General features: G+C 46.8%; 1 pseudogene; it reads right to left on the bottom strand.

Moving 5' to 3' along the window:
* Window positions 1-1,246: 1,246 nt before the first annotated feature.
* On the bottom strand, window positions 1,247-14,856 carry LOC137538326 (small ribosomal subunit protein RACK1-like; annotated as a pseudogene).
* Window positions 14,857-17,987: the final 3,131 nt, after the last annotated feature.

Here is a 17,987-nt window from a genome sequence, read left to right as displayed (position 1 = left end):
TTCGATATATATTCGTTTGTAATAGACCATGTTCCCCCCCTGGAGATCCTCAAGTCCAAGAAATCCACTGTTTGCCCTGAAACGTTATACGGAAGTTTGATGTTAAGATCATTCTCATTGAGCCTATCCAAAAATTCAATACATTTTTCTCGGGGACCTTGCTACGGTATGAGCAAATCAACGATGAAGCGATACCACCCCAAGATATGGGGGCGATATCCCTCCATCGATGACGCCTCCATCTTCCCGCTCTCACCAGCCCAAGAAGAAGTTCGCCACTGATAGGGCACATTTTATGCCCATGGCGACGCCCCTTCTCTGAATGTAGAATTGTCCATCAAAAAGAAAAAAAGTTATTCTTCATGATAAAATCCAACAGTGTCAGGATGAACCTCTGGAGATCCCTCTTTAGATTACTCCAAATTTCAAGAAAGTATCTCACTGATGCAAGCCCACTTCATGATTGATATTAGAGTACAGGGACTCAACATCACAGGTGACCAACAACGTATCCTTTTGTATTTCTAAATCATTGATCCGCCCTAGTATGTCCCCTGTGTCTCTTATGTATGATTCGAGTCCCTGTACACTAGGCTGCAAGAAATAATCGATAAACTGACTGCAGTGTTCATTTAAACCTCCGATGCCAGATATTATTGGCCTCCCCAGGGGTTCCTCCATATTTTTGTGCACCTTAGGGAGCATATAAAATGTTGGGGTAATCGGTTTCTCTACCCACAAGAACTTCCTTTCTCTGTCATTACCCCCTAGTGTACACCTTCATCCAAAATATCTTTAAGTCTGTTCTGGCAGGACTTGGTGGGATCGCCTCTCAATTTACATTCAGCAATCAGGATTTTTATGGTAAATTGAGAGGCGATCCCACCAAGTCCTGCCAGAACAGAGCTGCGGCAAGGGACGTGCTGGGAGCTTGGGGCTGGAGGAAGCCCCCGGTAAGTAGCACTTATTTTCTTTAATACTGCCTGATGACTCCTTTAAGCTTATACAAAACAGCCACTCCACAATGCTAAGAAACTGGCAAACAGGGTTGTGATTGTGCTGCCTTGCTCTGTTCATACAATTTTACTGTTGCCATGGTAATAAAAAAGTGCCGATTTAGGCACATTATAGCTGGCTGCAAGTAAAACATTCAGGATGGTTTTCATTAAAACCAAATTGCTTCAGTTGTGCAAAGGTTACACAAGACTTTCAAGAGAGCTAAAAAGTTGCAAGTGATGTAAACATTCATCTGTACGCATATTCAGATTTTGATGCTGTGGCCTGTGGCGGCACACAGCCAATAGCGGTTGGGGCTGAAACAAAGGGCATTGATGACATCTCCGCTGTCCAGAGTGTACAGGCGCTTCCCCTCATTCAGATCCCTAAGCATAGCTTGTCCATCCTGGAAATGCAAATATAGTTATCAGACAAGGGTAAGGTAGACAAACCGGAGCACCTGTTAATCATTACCACTCCAATTTTTGCATATTGTATTGATAGTGACAGGTGCCTGGTTTCAATAGTTTTGTCCTTTGGAGTGCATTCTTCCCCGCCCCTTTGTGGAGTTGGATACCTACTTTTATAGGTTATACTAGGGCGTAGGAGCCCTGGAGGGGCGGTGGTGATACTTTACACTAAGGGTGAATATGTTGCAGTGGGAGAGCATTGTCTCCGAGGTTGAGAGCAACTGTGCACTCACGGCAGGGAATAGGGGGGCCAAGCAGGTCATCAATTCAGGTTTTAGAAAATTGGATCGTTTATATGAGCGTAAGTCGAGACTATGGTGGAACATTAAATATAATAAAATATATGCAGAGGAACATTTTGCTCCATCTTGGTTGAGAATTCAAACATTTCCCCATCGTAAGAATATAACCACAGAATTTAAGAAGAAGTGGGAGACTAATTTTGATAACTGTGCACAGGTATGCCTTTCTTTACTCACTGAATTGGATGAGTCCGAATTAGGTGAGGTGGAAGTTGAAATTAAAAAAGTCACAGACGAACTTAAGGAACATTCAGAAGACTCTCTCTATAAGAAAAGAAACGAGTCTCTGACTGCTCATATCAAGAAATATAATCATGAACTAATTATCGCGAAAGACCGTAAGGTCAATAGCGATAGATTAGCTTATAAAATTGGTACGGCATACTGGTGGGACAGCAAACCTCGTAGTCCACGTCCCAGAGGGAAACCACCGAGGCAGACTCCCAGACAGCCACTGATGAGTGGTGAGTCTGACTCGGTGGTTGAGAGCGAAGACTCACAGCCTCCATCTACAGGGGAAAATCAGCAACAACAAAAAAGCCCCGTTATCCCTTGAGATCATTAAACTCAAATAAAAAGAACTCTAAACAGAAAACAGATAGGAGGCAGAAACTTGACACAGACGAGTCAGATACAGGTGAGGGATCAGGAGCAGGATGTGGACCAACAAGCATCAATACAGGTGGCAGCGCCTCTTGTTCGCCATTAGCCTGTGGTGTTTTTTTAGACCACAGAGGCTTTTAGGCGATAGTGATGCTCTGCCACAAGGAGGAGACCAGCCTAGAGATGCATCCACGGAGGATCTGCAGGTAATTAATCTAACGGGAAGTCAGCTTCCTTTTGCTGTTGAATCTCTACTGGGTAAGGGTTTAGGATTCTGCCCGGTACAAGACAGACAAATTTGAATGCATTGTAGATTTACAACTATTTTGTCGTAAATTGCTGTTCAGATCCTTCCGTGGACCTCGCCACTCCCCCACACAACAGGATACTATCCCCTCTGACCTCACTGAGGAAGATCTTGCTACATTACGTGATCTGGAGGAACTTTATAATAATGAGGGTAATGTTGTAGAGTGCAGTGAACCATTGATGTGAACAGCGTCTGTAGGTACGACGCAACTAATTATGCCGACACTCCCCTCCTACACCCAGGTGAATTCCCAATTTTTTAATAAATCAAAAAACTTCCCCCCTTTAACTACGAATGTAGGACTCAAATCTTTTATAAGAGCAGTTGAACGAGATATTATGCAGCTTGATGCCCCTGGGTTGGCCACCTCGAATCTGACTGACGATGAGATTGATGCGTTAACTATGTTACAAGAACGCACCGATTGGACCATTAAGCCGTCTGACAAGGGTGGGAACGTGGTCTTGATGACCACGTTCAATTATCGTAAGATGTGCCTCGATCTCCTGGGTCGCCCGGGGTGCTATTCGAGGGTCTCCCCATTCAGACTTGCGCGCGCTATGGTCGAGCTTGAGGTGCTTGTCGATGGTGCTTTTAGGGACGGCATTATTGATGAACGGATAAAACCATTTTTTGAAGGTGGTGGACCCAATTGTCCCCACCTTCTATGCATTACCAAAGGTACACAAGCGTTTATCCAATCCGCCTGGAAGACCAATAGTGTCTAGTAGGAGCGCATACATTGAAAAGATAAGCATCTACATCGACAGGCACCTCCAGCCCCATGTACAGAGTCTCCCTTCATATGTAAAGGACACTATGCAATTGTTGCGTCTCTTGGATGGACTATCTGTGCCTTCGGGCACCTTGCTCGTGTCTCTGGATGTGGAGGCCCTCTATACTAGCATCCCGCACGATAGGGGGATCGAGGTTGTGGCAGTATTTTTGAAAGACCGTGCTTGTACTGAGACACAGCATAACGTCTTTTTGTTGGGCCTTTTGAGACTATTACTTACCAATAATAACTTCGTATTCGACGGGACTCACTACCTCCAGGTGCAGGGCGCAGCGATGGGCACAACTTGTGCTCCGTCCTACGCCAATCTGTACCTGGGGGAGTGGGAACGGCATATTTTTTTCGGACGAGGCTCTCGCGATGTACCTGTGCCACATCTTGTCGTGGCACAGGTACATCGACGACATCCTCGTCCTGTGGACCGGCACCAAGAATGGATTGACCGAGTTCGTGGGTAAACTGAACCAAAATGCCCGTAATTTATCCTTTACGATGGCCTGCGATTCTGGATCGATCCCATTTCTAGATATTCAGATTTCTATCGATAGTAATGGTCAGCTTATTACAAATTTATATCGCAAAGAGACAGCCACCAATGCCTTGTTACATGCCACAAGTTTTCATCCCTCTCATACCATCAGAGGAATTCCAACTGGACAGTATATGAGGGAGGAAGAATTGTTCCTCCAATGTAGACTTCCAGGTACAAGCTGATAATTTGCGTACTCGGTTTCGCAATAGGGGGTACCCGGATGGGACACTCCGACGAGCATTTAACAAGGTTAGAAAGGGGAATCGGTCCAGTCTCTTAGGACAACGCGGCAGTGATCGGTCTGCACAACAAGACTCTGAACTTCGGTTTTTGACTAGATACTGTGCTCAACATCTTAAGTTAAAACATATTTTGCAGAGGCATTGGTACTTACTTCAGAATGACCCTGCAATAGGTCATGTTGTTCCTGATCGACCATGTGTCACATTTAGCAGGGAGAGATCGTTACGCGACACTTTGGTGCATGGTCATTTCGAGGGGGTCAACCCAAGACGTCACTGCATAGTTCTAGGCACCTACACCTGTGGTGGGTGTCCATACTGTCGATATATGAGAGTGGGCAGGCTGGTTACTTTACCCAATGGTAATGTTCATACTTTAAAACATTATGTAAATTGTCAGACTGAACTTGTGGTCTATCTGTTACTATGCCCCTGTGGGGCTTTTTATATAGGACAAACTAAGAGACCTCTGTGGAGGAGGATATCTGAGCATATACAGAATATTGGGAACAAGGAGTCCCTCACTCCCATTGCCCGACACCTGAGACAATGTCCCACGTGTACGGTCAATGGGTTACGTTTTGTGGGGTTAGATAGAATTCACGGGACAATCCGGGAGGGGGGGGGGGGTTAATTTTGATCGCCTACTCCTTCAGAGGGAAACACGATGGATCTATAACCTGAAGGCTTGCAGATCCCCTGGTCTCAATGAGACATTTAGTTTCGCCCACTTCTTACCTGTATAGATTCCCATGTGATGACCTGCCGGTTTATACTTATACTATTACACCTCCCTGTCCCCTCGGACACCCCCTTTCCCTGTCAGGGTTCGCGGTCGTTGTCAGATCTTGATGCATTGCTCTTCCACTGTGGAGGTATGATGGGTTTTGTTTTAAGCCCCCTTTTTCATGCACACGGTTTGTGCTATATGCTGGTTCTGTGTGCATTCCCTTATTTGGCTCACTTTTTGTTTATGCCAATGGGGACCTTTATAATCAGTTATTGCGCCCATTTACACCCTATTTGTTAAATCCACACGTATGTGTGGTTTTTTCTGCTGGTCTTTGTACCTTACGAGTGGATGTTGTTATATGTGGTTGGATGTAGTGCCATTGATTGACCACTGGGAGGCCGGGGGTGGTCTGCGGCCGCATCGGCGTGACGCGGCGATGCATGTTGGTGGTTCTCTTCCCCTTTGTTGCACCGCATTCGTCACTTCCGGTCCGGGTGCGCACTTCCGTTGTTCCCCCATTGGCCGCTCGGATGTATTTGAACGTGTGAGTTGAGCAAAGAGGACACGCCTTCTGATGACGCCGGAAGCACGGCGAAACATGTAAAGGCTGTGCCTCCATGAGACGCCGTCCCGCAGCCACCATTCACCCACCAGACCCTGGCATGACCCTTGTGAGGTGACTTTGTATGGCAGCATTAAGCAGTTACTCCATCAGCTTCGCTTGACACGGCCTGACACAGGACACAGAACTTTCCATTGCCTGGCTAACTACAGACAGTGACTTGCCGCTGCACTTAGCACCAGAGGAGTTTTTCCTGATCTGGACATGTCAGACGATCCACAGACATCACCTACTCAAGCTCCCATCAAGAAGTCATGATGGAGTGGTGAGATTCGGTGTACCAATGCTATGTATACAGTGCTTCACGTGCGGATGTTAAGCTACTGATCAGTTACCTGTCGCTGCAAATGCCTTGTCTGCATAGACTGAGTCCATTCTTGGCTCACGTGGCTTATCTAATAACTTGCTGCCTATTGAATCTAGCTGCATTGCTGCCACTAACATTGTTGCTTCCCGCTTTGGCTTGCCACATATTTCCTTTTGTCCCTGGCCACTGACATTTTTTGCATTTTTGGGTTTTTTTGTGAGCTCACACTCTTTCTTTGCATTTTTGGACAGTGGCATGTGTGCTGGTTGTGTGGTGGTTAGTAGCGTGAGGGGATGGCCATCTCATGGTGTTTTTAATTTTTGTAGGTTAGGTTTATAATGTTCATTAATAAAATGATTATCTGATATTTATCTGGGTCTGTGTGACCATATGTTTTGTATTGACAAACCGGAGCACCTGTTAATTATTACCTCTCCAATTTTTGCATATTGTAAGGTTATAAATACATTCTCCTACACACAAATAATGAATCCCACTAAATTGAAGTGTAACGTTTCTCACACCCCATCCACAGCTCATGGGCTGAAAGGCTTGGTTAGCGTGAAGGAGATTTTAACCAGAGATGCCACCTTCTTGGCACAATGGCATCCTGGCACCTCATCCCGAAGTAGTGATAGGTCTTAGTCATAACTAAATTTGTAAGGGCCAGTTCACACTAGATCATATGTAAAAACAGACACGGTAAGTTCCATCAGTTTTGCATCCGCTGCAGCTATCTTCACCTCTCTGCTCGTGTCCGCACTGCCATTCATGTGATCTGCTGCTTAGTCCAGAGGCTGGTAGGGGCAGGTGGGAGACAATAGACCAATTCTGCCAAGCAACAGGAAGAGATTTCACTGGACTACCATGAACCAATGAGAATCCTCCTAGTTGCTGAGGATTCCCATTGGTCTTTTGCAGCCCAGTGGAGATCCCATGCTTCTGCTGGCCACTGGGCTGTGTACAGGTACCACGCGGCGGGACAAGTATTACGTCACAGCAGCATTCAAAACTGGTGAAGCGGATGCAGTGACTAGCCTATCCAGTCCAGGAGAGTGTACAAAGTTCCGACTCTGCGTTCCCGCTTAGTGCAACGTGGATCAGTTTGTTTTTTTAGTGGAGACGGATCCTATTTTTAACATTTGGATTTGCTTCGCGCACTAAGTGGTGATTAAAAAATAAATAAATAAATCTTGAACTGGTACGTTTTAGAAAGTATGAACCAGGTCCTAAACCAGTTGATAATGGTTGCCATGTCACGCTATCCTGACAAAGACCAGCACATGGCTCCTTTGATAAATAAGATGTTTAAACGGCAGATTTTTACTATCTCCTTTATTTATAAAAAAAAATGGGCAAAGCACGGACTAAATTAACAAAAATTAACCTCCCTGGCGTTATAATTATTTCCAGATTAAGGGTCTAAAACTTGTGCAAATTTTTCACAAGCTTTTAGTTCCTAAAAACAAGAAGAAAAACATACCTCAGAGAGGTCTGCAGAAGCTCCTGCATGAAACTCACTCAGGCACAGGATTACCACCCTGTTCTGTGGCTTTCCGTCCCAAGCCTGACTCAGGATTACCGCTAAGGAGGTTAAAGAAAAAACTGGTCTCCCAGAATGCTCTGGGAGAGAGAATGCCACATATCTAAACAGCCTAGGTTTTGACATTGCTGTGAACGATATGGCTACATGCCAATATAGTATAGCAATATTTAGACAGCATTTCTGATGCTGAAGCCAGGATAAAAAAAAAAAGTTATGAATAATGGATTTTCTACAGTGTCACTAGAGTGCCTCTTTAAAAACATGATATAAACTTTCAACATTACAAACCAGTTATTACAGCCTTCACTAGGGTGGCAGTCTACAACAAGGCCTTCCTTACTTTATATGATCTTGCATTTAAAGAGGAACTCCAGTGAAAACAATATAATAAAAGTGCTTCATTTTTACAATAATTGTAATTGTCATTTGATGTAGTCAGTGTTTGCCCATTGTAAAATCTTTTAAATCCCTAATTTACATTCTGACATAACATGGTGACATTTTTACTGTTGACAGGTGATGTAGCTGCTGCATGCTTTTTTGGCAGTTGGAAATAGCTGTAAACAGCTATTTCCCACAATGCAGCAAGGTTCAGACAGGAAACTGCCAAGAGTACGTACTTTTCTTGTTTCTTGTGGGAGGGGTTTCACCACAATATCAGCCATACTGCGCCCCCTGATGGTCTGTTTGTGAAAAGGCATAGATTTCTCATGTAAAAGGGGGCATCAGCTACTAATTGGGATAAAGTTCAATTCTCTTTATGCATATTTATAGCAGACATACACTACAGGCGCATCTCAGACAATAATTCAAGTCTATGCAGAACATTAGATTAATCCCAAGCATGGCTCAGAACTGCAGGCAAGAGTGCTGATGACTTAGAGGAACTCCAGCGAAAATGTGAAAAAAAAGTGCTTCATTTTTACAATAATCCTGTATAAATGATTTAGTCAGGTAAAGGAAAGATTTTTCAATGGCCAAACACTGATTTACATTCTGACATTTATCACATGGTGACATTTTTACTGCTGGCAGGTGATGTCAGTGGATGGAGAGGCTTTTTTGGCAGTTGGAAACAGTTGTTATTTCCCACAATGTAACAAGGCTCCCACAGTGTGATGTCAGGACCTTGGTCCTGACATCACACTGTGGGAGGGGTTTCACCACAATATCAGCCATACAGAGCACCCTGATCTTTTTGAGAAAAGGAATAGATTTCTTGTGGAAAAGGGGGTCTCAGCTACTGATTGGGATTAAGTTCAATTCTTGGTTACAGTTTCACTTTAACCACCTTAGCAGTATGGACGAGCTCAGCTCGTCCATTACCGCCAGAGGGTGCCGCTCAGGCCCTGCTGGGCCGATTTTGATCAAATAAAGAGCAGCACACGCAGCCGGCACTTTGCCAGCCGCGTGTGCTGCCCGATCGCCGCCGCTCTGCGGCGATCCGCCGCGAGCAGCGGCGAAAGAGGGTCCCCCCAGCCGCCTGAGCCCTGCGCAGCCGGAACAAATAGTTCCGGCCAGCGCTAAGGGCTGGATCGGAGGCGGCAGACGTCAGGACGTCGGCTGACGTCCATGACGTCACTCCGCTCGTCGCCATGGCGACGAAGTAAACAAAACACGGAAGGCCGCTCATTGCGGCCTTCCGTGTTACTTTTGGCCGCCGGAGGCGATCAGAAGAACGCCTCCGGAGCGCCATCTAGTGGGCTTTCATGCAGCCAACTTTCAGTTGGCTGCATAAAATAGTTTTTTTTTTATTTAAAAAAAACCCTCATGCAGCTGCCCTGGCGATCTTAATAGAACGCCAGGGTGGTTAAAGCACACCAGAAGTGAGAGGACTATGGCAGCTGACATTGAATTCCTTTTAAACAATGCTAATTGCCTACCTGTCCTGCTGCCCCCAATACTTTTAGCCATAGACCCAGAACAAGCATGCAGATCAGGTGTTCTGATGCATGTCTGACCTGGTTATCTGAATGCTTGTTTCAAGTGTCTTATCCAGTCCCTACTGAAAGCCAAGAGATCAGCATGGCTGCCAGGCAACTAGTAAGGAAATACATATGGCAGCCATCATGTGTCATGAGGCAGAGAACATTCCTAGGTGTCCCATCTCAACCCCCCCCCCCTCAGGTTTTCTTTAAAGAGAACCTGAGGTGGGGTTCTGACATTGCAATCCACATATAGAGGCTGGGTCTGCCTATACAGCCCAGCCTCTGTTGCTATCCTATTCTCCCCCCCTCCCCCCCCAAGTTCCCCCTGCGCTCTGCATTCCCCTATAAATCACAGCCGCGCTGTGCGGGCGAGGGAATCAGCGGGGAGGGAAGGGATGCGGGCAGTGACCGGAGCTCTGCAGGAGGCGGGGGAAGCAGCAGACTGACAGTACACAGATAAACACAGCCCGCTGCGACACGCTGAGTGTCGACAGAGCGGCTGTGATTTATGGGGGATAGCAGAGCGCAGGAAGGCTTAGGGGAGATTGGGATAGCAACAGAGGCTGGGCAGTATAGGCAGACCCAGCCTCTGTATGTGGATTGCATTGTCAGAACCCACCTCGGGTTCTCTTTAAGGAGTGTTCCTGTAGACGTATGCAAGATTTTGTCATATGTCAAGCAGACAGAAGTTTTTTTATCTCACCTTGCCTCCAGAGGCACACAGGGAGCCATCAGGTGACACAGTCACTGTGTTTAGGTAGCCAGTGTGACCGATATGGTTTGTCTTCAGCTTACAATTGGCCAAATTCCACACCTAAAATGAAAATATAACATTACAAGATCAGCAGGTATTCAGCAATGCACACATTTGATAAGGACTTTGCAATATTACATACAAATCTGTCCCATTCAATTATCTGCGGTTCTACAAGCAAAAAAAAAAATGACCTATTTTTTACCATGCAATACAAGTCTAAGCTTCCATTTAGGGCTAAGTTCACATACACAAAAACAATGCAGTTTATTTTTTCACAAAAACTGCAGATTACCCGGTGACAAAGATGTACATGGATGTGCAAAGCAGCTGACATGCAATGAACTCCTGCTGTTGTGGTTCCTCACATGCAAAGGCCTGTCCAGGTTTGTAGGCATCCTAAATAGTGTTCCAGTGCAAGTTTATACAACAATTCAACATCATAACCAAGATGCTGCCCACAGGACCAAAGAACCATAACTGACCTTCCAGGTTGACAAAGCAATGCATCAATAGGTTTCAAATTTATGGCATGGCAGTAGATCTGCTGCAGTAGAACTGTCAACCGATAGTAAGATTCACCCCCCTCCTCCAACCATCTGAAAATCAATTTGTCCATTTGGACATGTACGGTTGAGCCCGTAGGAAACTATGGTCACTTTCTGCTTGTCCACAGCGTTTTATGCAGGCAATTCCAACTGGCACACACCCCAATCTAAGTGAAGTCAGTAAGCACAATTATATTTCAGACTCCAGCCACAGAAATGACAGTACAGCTTTTAGTGTGTCCAGAATGGGATTCAATAGTACTACAAGTTCACAGAATATCTGAATAGTTAAACCACACCCATAAAGTGCCGGTGCCATCTGACCTTAGTTCCTGTAGGACTGCTACTGAATTGCTATGCAACATGCATTTTCTAATGTTTCCCAAAACCTCACAGTAGAAAGTGTGTTCGATTTTTTTCAACACAGATGTTACCATGTCAATACATTTGTATGGCTAGCAAATTCACATGCAGTTATGAAGCAAAAATATGCATAGTGTGAACTCACCCCAAGTGTACCTGAACTTCCGATGACTATTTATAAATCAGATATTTGTATGTTCTCCTGTAAAGCCCAATTAGCTACACAGCTGTCTGGAAAGTCCAAGTTCTCAATTATTCCCACTTCCTGCCAGCAACTATACAGGCAGGAAGTGGCAATTTTGAGAAAAAGAATATAGCTTATCTGGCTTCAGAGAAGAACCTTTTTGTTTATATAAATAAAGACATCCAGAACTCCTGCATACATAAATCAGACTGAGCAAATCCCCAGACTTCTTACCTTCACCATCTTGTCCCATCCACAGGAAACAATGATTGGATTGCTGCTGTTGGGCGAGAAGCGGATACATGAGACCCATTCAGCGCGAGATTCCTCCTGTTAAACATAAATCATAATTCAGAGATCAAATGCAAAAATAACTAGACTATTTCTTAAAGCATTTCAAACTACAGCTTTACTGATCCCATCATAATTGCAGGATTCTCAGCCTATTTGACATTGTTTCTATGAGAAACACTCAGGTGAGAGATTTTCTAATCATGGGGACCAGATCAGCCAATCAGGAGTGTCCTCCCCAGGTCAGTGTCTCGCCTGCACTGTGCACTTGCACACTCCTAGCATGTTCCACAGCTTAACGGTCTTGTCTCGGGATCCAGACACAATCTGACGGTTGTCTGCAGAGAAAGCCACGCTCAGTACAGCTTTAGTGTGACCCACAAAGCGCCTGGTGGTGCCACTGAAACAAACAATATTTATACAGGATACCACCGTTAGTCAAGCCAGCCTCCATATCACCATGGGATTCTGTGTTCGGAAATTTGGGGTGCCTGCTCCTGAAAAAGACCTAGCGGTGTAGACTACTACCCCCCCACCCCCCCCTCCCTGGATGGTAAGATGCAATTCAGCACTGGCTATTGCTGGCGGCTGAACTGCACTTTTTTGTAATGTGGGCTCAGTCTATTGCTGACGTCCAAATTACCCTTTGTGCACAGCTATAGCTGTTATTCACATTACAGTCTATGGCAGCACCCAGATGCCCGCTGCCTTGTAAACCTGTCTCGACTCCTTAGATCTACCAACTTACGTAGTAAGATCCCACAGACGTAAAGTTCCATCCCAAGATCCAGACAGGAGCAAACTGACCATCAGATGAGATGACAACGTAGCTGACAAAGTGGGAGTGACCACGCAGGGCATGCTGGGGTACACCATAATTTGTCTCATCATGGGTCAACTTCCACATAATGACTGTCTTATCTGCAATGAAAATGGGAGCTTTACTAGGCTGCAAGGAAACCGAAACAGAGCAAAAATAATTGCATCAACGTTACGAAAAAAAAATCATTACAACAACATATGTATGAATATCCAAACTATGCAACAACTGTCATTCAAATACGAAATTTAAAGATAAGATAATGCAGGAATGGTAGCGCAAGTAAAAGCTGCATGTAAACATACACAAATTCAGTAACACAAGTAAATGCAAGGGGAAGGTGGTGGTGGGGGGGGGGGGGGGGGGGGCACTTTCTTGGCTGGAGTGCCTCTAACTGCATAACTGGAAAAGCCCTACAGAGGTGTTCCTAGAAGGCAACTGCTGGTGATATGCCAGTAGACTAACCACAATCTGCAACACAGTCTGACCAACTACATGTAAACAGAGCAGCAGCGCAAGCCTAGTTTATTCCTGCAATCTAAAATATGAATGATATAATAAGGCCATCTACCAAAGTGTATCAGTTAAAAGGCACAATGTCCCAGTGAGCAGCGATGGGATTAAAAGTGTAAATTTTGACGTTTGCTCCAAAGACCAAAATTAGCAGTAGCTGAAACAGAAATCGTAGGGAGTAATTTACACAGCCAGTTTCCAAACAGTTCAAGGAACACCATTGTAAGATTTAAAATACATGTGTACACATACTTCTAAGTACATTTCTCCCAAATTAAAATGCTCTGCAAATTATTCTATGATGTCACTTACAGTACACAGTAAAAATCTGACATGTTTCCAACTAGTCCATCACCTAATGGGGGATTCTCAGGGTTTTCTTTATTTTTTTTAAAGCACTTACATGGCAGTGACAGTCCAGATGCCCGAATAGTGGGCTAATGAGTAGGCAAGCCATCCAGCATCATTTCCAGGGAGCACTTTAGCAAAGCATAAAGGAGATAAAGAGAATGCTCCACGAGGAGATGGACAAGTCCAAAACCTGCAGGAGCTGTCAGAGTTTAACTGCCTTATGCATAGGACCCAACCGTCCCGATCTCGTCGGGACCGTCACGATTTGGGGGGGCTCTCCCGCTGTCACGGTATGAGCCCCCTAAGTCCCGGGCGGCAGTGGGCAGCGAGTAAAAAAAAAAATGATCGAGGCGCCAGCCGCGCGTGGTATGCGGGATGCGGCAATAGCATTACTACCTCCCTCCCTCCTTCCCTTGAGATCTGCCCCCCTGTGTCCCCCATAGCAGAGTGCGCAGTGAGCGGAGCGGGCTGTCATTACCTGCGTCCATGCATGAGTACCGATGTCTGGCTTCACTCTGCTTCCTGTGACGTCACAGGAAGCAGGAAGCTGGATAAAGACATCGGTATGCGTGCATGGACGCAGGTAAGATGACAGCCCGCTCCGCTCGCTGCGCACTCTGCTATGGGGGACACAGGGGGGCAGATCTCAAGGGAAGGAGGGAGGGAGGTAGTAATGCTATTGCCGCATCCCGCATACCACTTAGGCGCGGCTGGCGCCTCGATCATTTTTTTTTTTTTGCAGTGGCACCCATCCTTCCCAACCACGGGCACCCTTACCCTCCTCCCCACCCACGGGCAGGGTGTATGAGGTTATATTTATTAAAAAAATATATAAGGGCATAAATATTAATAAAATAAAAAATTTTTTAAAAAAAAACGTTTGTAGGCGTGTTGGGGGTGTGGTTAGGGGTGTGGTTAGGGGTGTGGCCAGTGTCCCGGTTTCTTATCTTAAAATGTTGGGAGGTATTCTTATGTAAAGTGACATGTGCATAGAAGAGAAGTAATTTATGGTTTATTTTACTAAGGTAGAATTGTACTACTTGTAAGAATGTGTACACATCATTTATACATTTTACAAGTCCTGAGAGTTGTCTTTAAAGTGCCACATTACACCTCAAAAAGCATGTGCAATCTCCATTGCACTTGTGCTGTAGGCTTAGGCCTATCTACATATACAGTAGCAAGTAGGACTATAAAATTATAAGGAACACTCTACAGAGCAAGCGAAACAGGTGCAAGAAATAAATGAACAAGAGCATTGATAATAATGCAATACTGTGCTAAGTCACATGACTTCCAACACTTGGCACACAGAACGGGGCAATACTACAGTGCTAGGCCCACACAGAGCCTGCACTGCTACAGACACTATATACAGGGCCACAGAGTACAGATACAGGATCGCACAGTACAAATACCCGGCCACACATCGCACATCAGCCACACAGTGCTAAAGGAAGGGAGCAGCACAGCTCCATACTGATAGAATGGCCGCTATACACATGCATCTCACCCCGGGAGGAGCTCAGGATCATATCTGGGAACTGCGGAGTGGTGGCGATCTGTGTAACCCAGCCATTGTGCCCCTTGGGGGTCCCCCGAAGGGTCATCTGCTCGGTCATGTCTGCAATTTGCCCCGGGGCGTTCCACCGGAGGAGGATGGAGAGGAATTTTCTCTTAATCGGGTCTAAAGACACCGGGAAAAGGCAGAAATGGACGTACGCATGCCTTTTATAGTTGACGTGCACACCACGACGGCATGATGTCACATCCAGAAACACGTATGGGCACCGCCAGTCGCGATATGGAGGTGGTTTGCTGCTCCTCTATGTAACAGTAGCGCGACACCAGGTCGAATACGTAAATATGGCTTCCGAATTCAGTCTGAGCATGCGTGGCTTATTCAATCAGATAGACACAGCGTAGTACGGTGTATTGGCTGTTGTCATGCCACCGAAGTGCAAGGCGCAAGGAACACTAGCCACAAAATAGAAAGCAGAGGCCAAGCGTTTTATACATACCTGGGGCTTCCTCCAGCCCCCTCTGTGCAGATCGCTCCCTTCCTGGCGCTAAAGCCTCCTGGATTCTCCTGTAGAAACACTGTTATCTTCAGCCAGTTGGGGCCAGCGCAGTGCGGCCAAAAGCTTCCCTCTCTTGCTCCTGACGAGGGGAACATGGCGGGTGCACGGAGCCAGGGCTTGCATGCGCAGTACAATCAACTGGCAGCGGAGGACGGGGCTGCTATGGGAGAATCCAGGAGGCTGTGGATGCTAGCGAGGGAGCGATCTGTGCAAAGGGGGTTGGAGAAAGCCCCAGGTATGTATAAAACTTGTACATCAGGTGAAGAGGACACGGCAACGCAAGCGCAGTGGTTTTCAGACTTTAAAGTCTTAAATTCCAGAAGTGAACCAGAGGCGGGGCTGCGCGGGCACAGGATGTCTGCGGGGGACCATTAGAAGCCCCGGGTAAGTTAAACTCATTTTCCCCAGACCCCCCCTACAGTATCCCTTTAAAGAAACACTGAAGCGAACTTATTTTGTACAGGTTACCTTATAAGTTGCTTCAGTGCTCTCATAACAAGTAATCCGCCGTGCCCCCAACGCTAAACGAGGGCTGCGGAGCCCCCGAATCTCCGGGGGAGCTAACGTTGTGACGGGGGTGCAGGGGGTGCGAGTCTCTCCAAGTGGGGTGACCCCAGCCGCCCTAGAGGGGGTGCGCTGCATGGAGGGGAGAGCCGCAGCGAGGGCAGCCCGACCTCTCCCTCCCTCTCCCAGGGCTGCCCTCCGTGCTCCCCCCTCCAGACTTCATAGAGCAATGCGTGGGGAGCCTGTACTAAACGACTCACCTCCCTGCGTTCCCATCGCCACTCAGTCGCCGCTGGTCTTCTCCTCTCCGCATATGCTGATACACACACTGCTTCCGGCAAAACAGGAAGCAGTGTGTGTATCAGTGTATGCGGAGAGGAGAAGACCAGTGGCGACTGAGCGGCGTTGGGAACGCAGGGAGGTGAGTCGTTTAGTACAGGCTCCCTGCGCATTGCTCTATGAAGTCTGGAGGTCGGGCTGCCCTCCCGCGGCTGCGGCTCTCCCCTCCATTAGGGGGGTACCTACCTAATACTGGGGGGCAGCTACCTACCTCACCTATACTGGGGGAACCTACCCAATCTAACCTATACTGGGGGGAAGCTACCTATCTAACCTATACTGGGGGGCACCTACCTAATCTAACCTATACGGGGGGGCAGTTACCTATCTAACCTATACTGGGGGGAAGCTACCTATCTAACCTATACTGGGGGAACCTACCTAATCTAACCTATACTGGGGGGGCAGTTACCTATCTAACCTATACTGGGGGGCAGCTACCTATCTAACCTATACTGGGGGGCAGCTACCTATCTAACCTATACTGGGGGGCAGCTACCTATCTAACCTATACTGGGGTAACCTACCTAATCTAACCTATACTGGGGGGGCAGTTACCTATCTAACCTATACTGGGGGGTAGCTACCTATCTAACCTATACTGGGGGAACCTACCTAATCTAACCTATACTGGGGGGGCAGTTACCTATCTAACCTATACTGGGGGGCACCTACCTATCTAACCTATACTGGGGGAACCTACCTAATCTAACCTATACTGGGGGGGCAGTTACCTATCTAACATATACTGGGGGGCAGCTACCTATCTAACCTATACTGGGGGAACCTACCTAATCTAACCTATACTGGGGTGGGGGGGCAGTTACCTATCTAACCTATACTGGGGGGCAGCTACCTGTCTAACCTATACTAGGGGAACCTACCTAATGTAGCCTATAATGGGGGGCACCTACCTAATCTAACCTATACTGGGGGGCACCTACCTAATCTATACTGGGGGCACCTACCTATCTAACCTATACTGGGGGCAGCTACCTATCTAACCTATACTGGGGGCAGCTACCTATCTAACCTATACTGGGGGACACCTACCTAATCTAACCTATACTGGGCAGCAGCTACCTATCTAACCTATATGGGGGACAGCTACCTGTCTAACCTATACTGGGGGGCACCTACCTAATCTAACCTATACTGGGGGGTACCTACCTAATCTAACCTATACTGGGGGGTACATACCTAATCTAACCTATACTGGGCAGCAGCTACCTATCTCTAACCTATACTGGGGGGGGGCAGCTACCTATCTAACCTATAGTGGGGGGCACCAACCAATCTAACCTATACTGGGGGCAGCTACCTATGTAATCTATACTGGGGCACCTACCTTTCTAACCTGTATTGGGGGCACCTACCTACCTACCTAGCCAGCCTATACTGGTGGCAACTATACTGGCTACCTATATTGGAGGCACCTACCTAACTAACCTATACAGGGGGCACCTACCTATCTAACCTATGCTGGGGGCAACTATTCTGGCTACCTATATTAGCCCTGCCTTACAGTTACATTACAGTTACCCCCACCCATGTGATGTCATGTCCACACCCATTTTTTTTCCGCTACGCGCCTCACTTTTTTTTTGGGGGGGGGGGGGGTGTCGGTGAATTATTCGCCCAGGGTGTCAAACACCCTAGCTACGCCACTGCCCGGGGGGCAATCCAGCCGGCATTTCCTGGAAGGGGCAGAGCTTTCCGCTTCAGCTCTGCCCCTCCTGATGTCAATTGTGGCGCATCCCCGCCCCTTTCACTCTTCCTTTACAGAGAGGGGCGGGAAGAGGCGGCGATCCGCGCCGTGATTGACGTCAGGAGGGACAGAGCTAAAGCTGGA

This window comes from Hyperolius riggenbachi, chromosome 11, assembly GCF_040937935.1.
Source record: "Hyperolius riggenbachi isolate aHypRig1 chromosome 11, aHypRig1.pri, whole genome shotgun sequence".
Classification (NCBI taxonomy): domain Eukaryota; kingdom Metazoa; phylum Chordata; class Amphibia; order Anura; family Hyperoliidae; genus Hyperolius; species Hyperolius riggenbachi.
The sequence above is the reverse complement of the archived record's forward strand: the minus strand, read 5'-3'. Positions and strand labels throughout refer to the sequence as shown.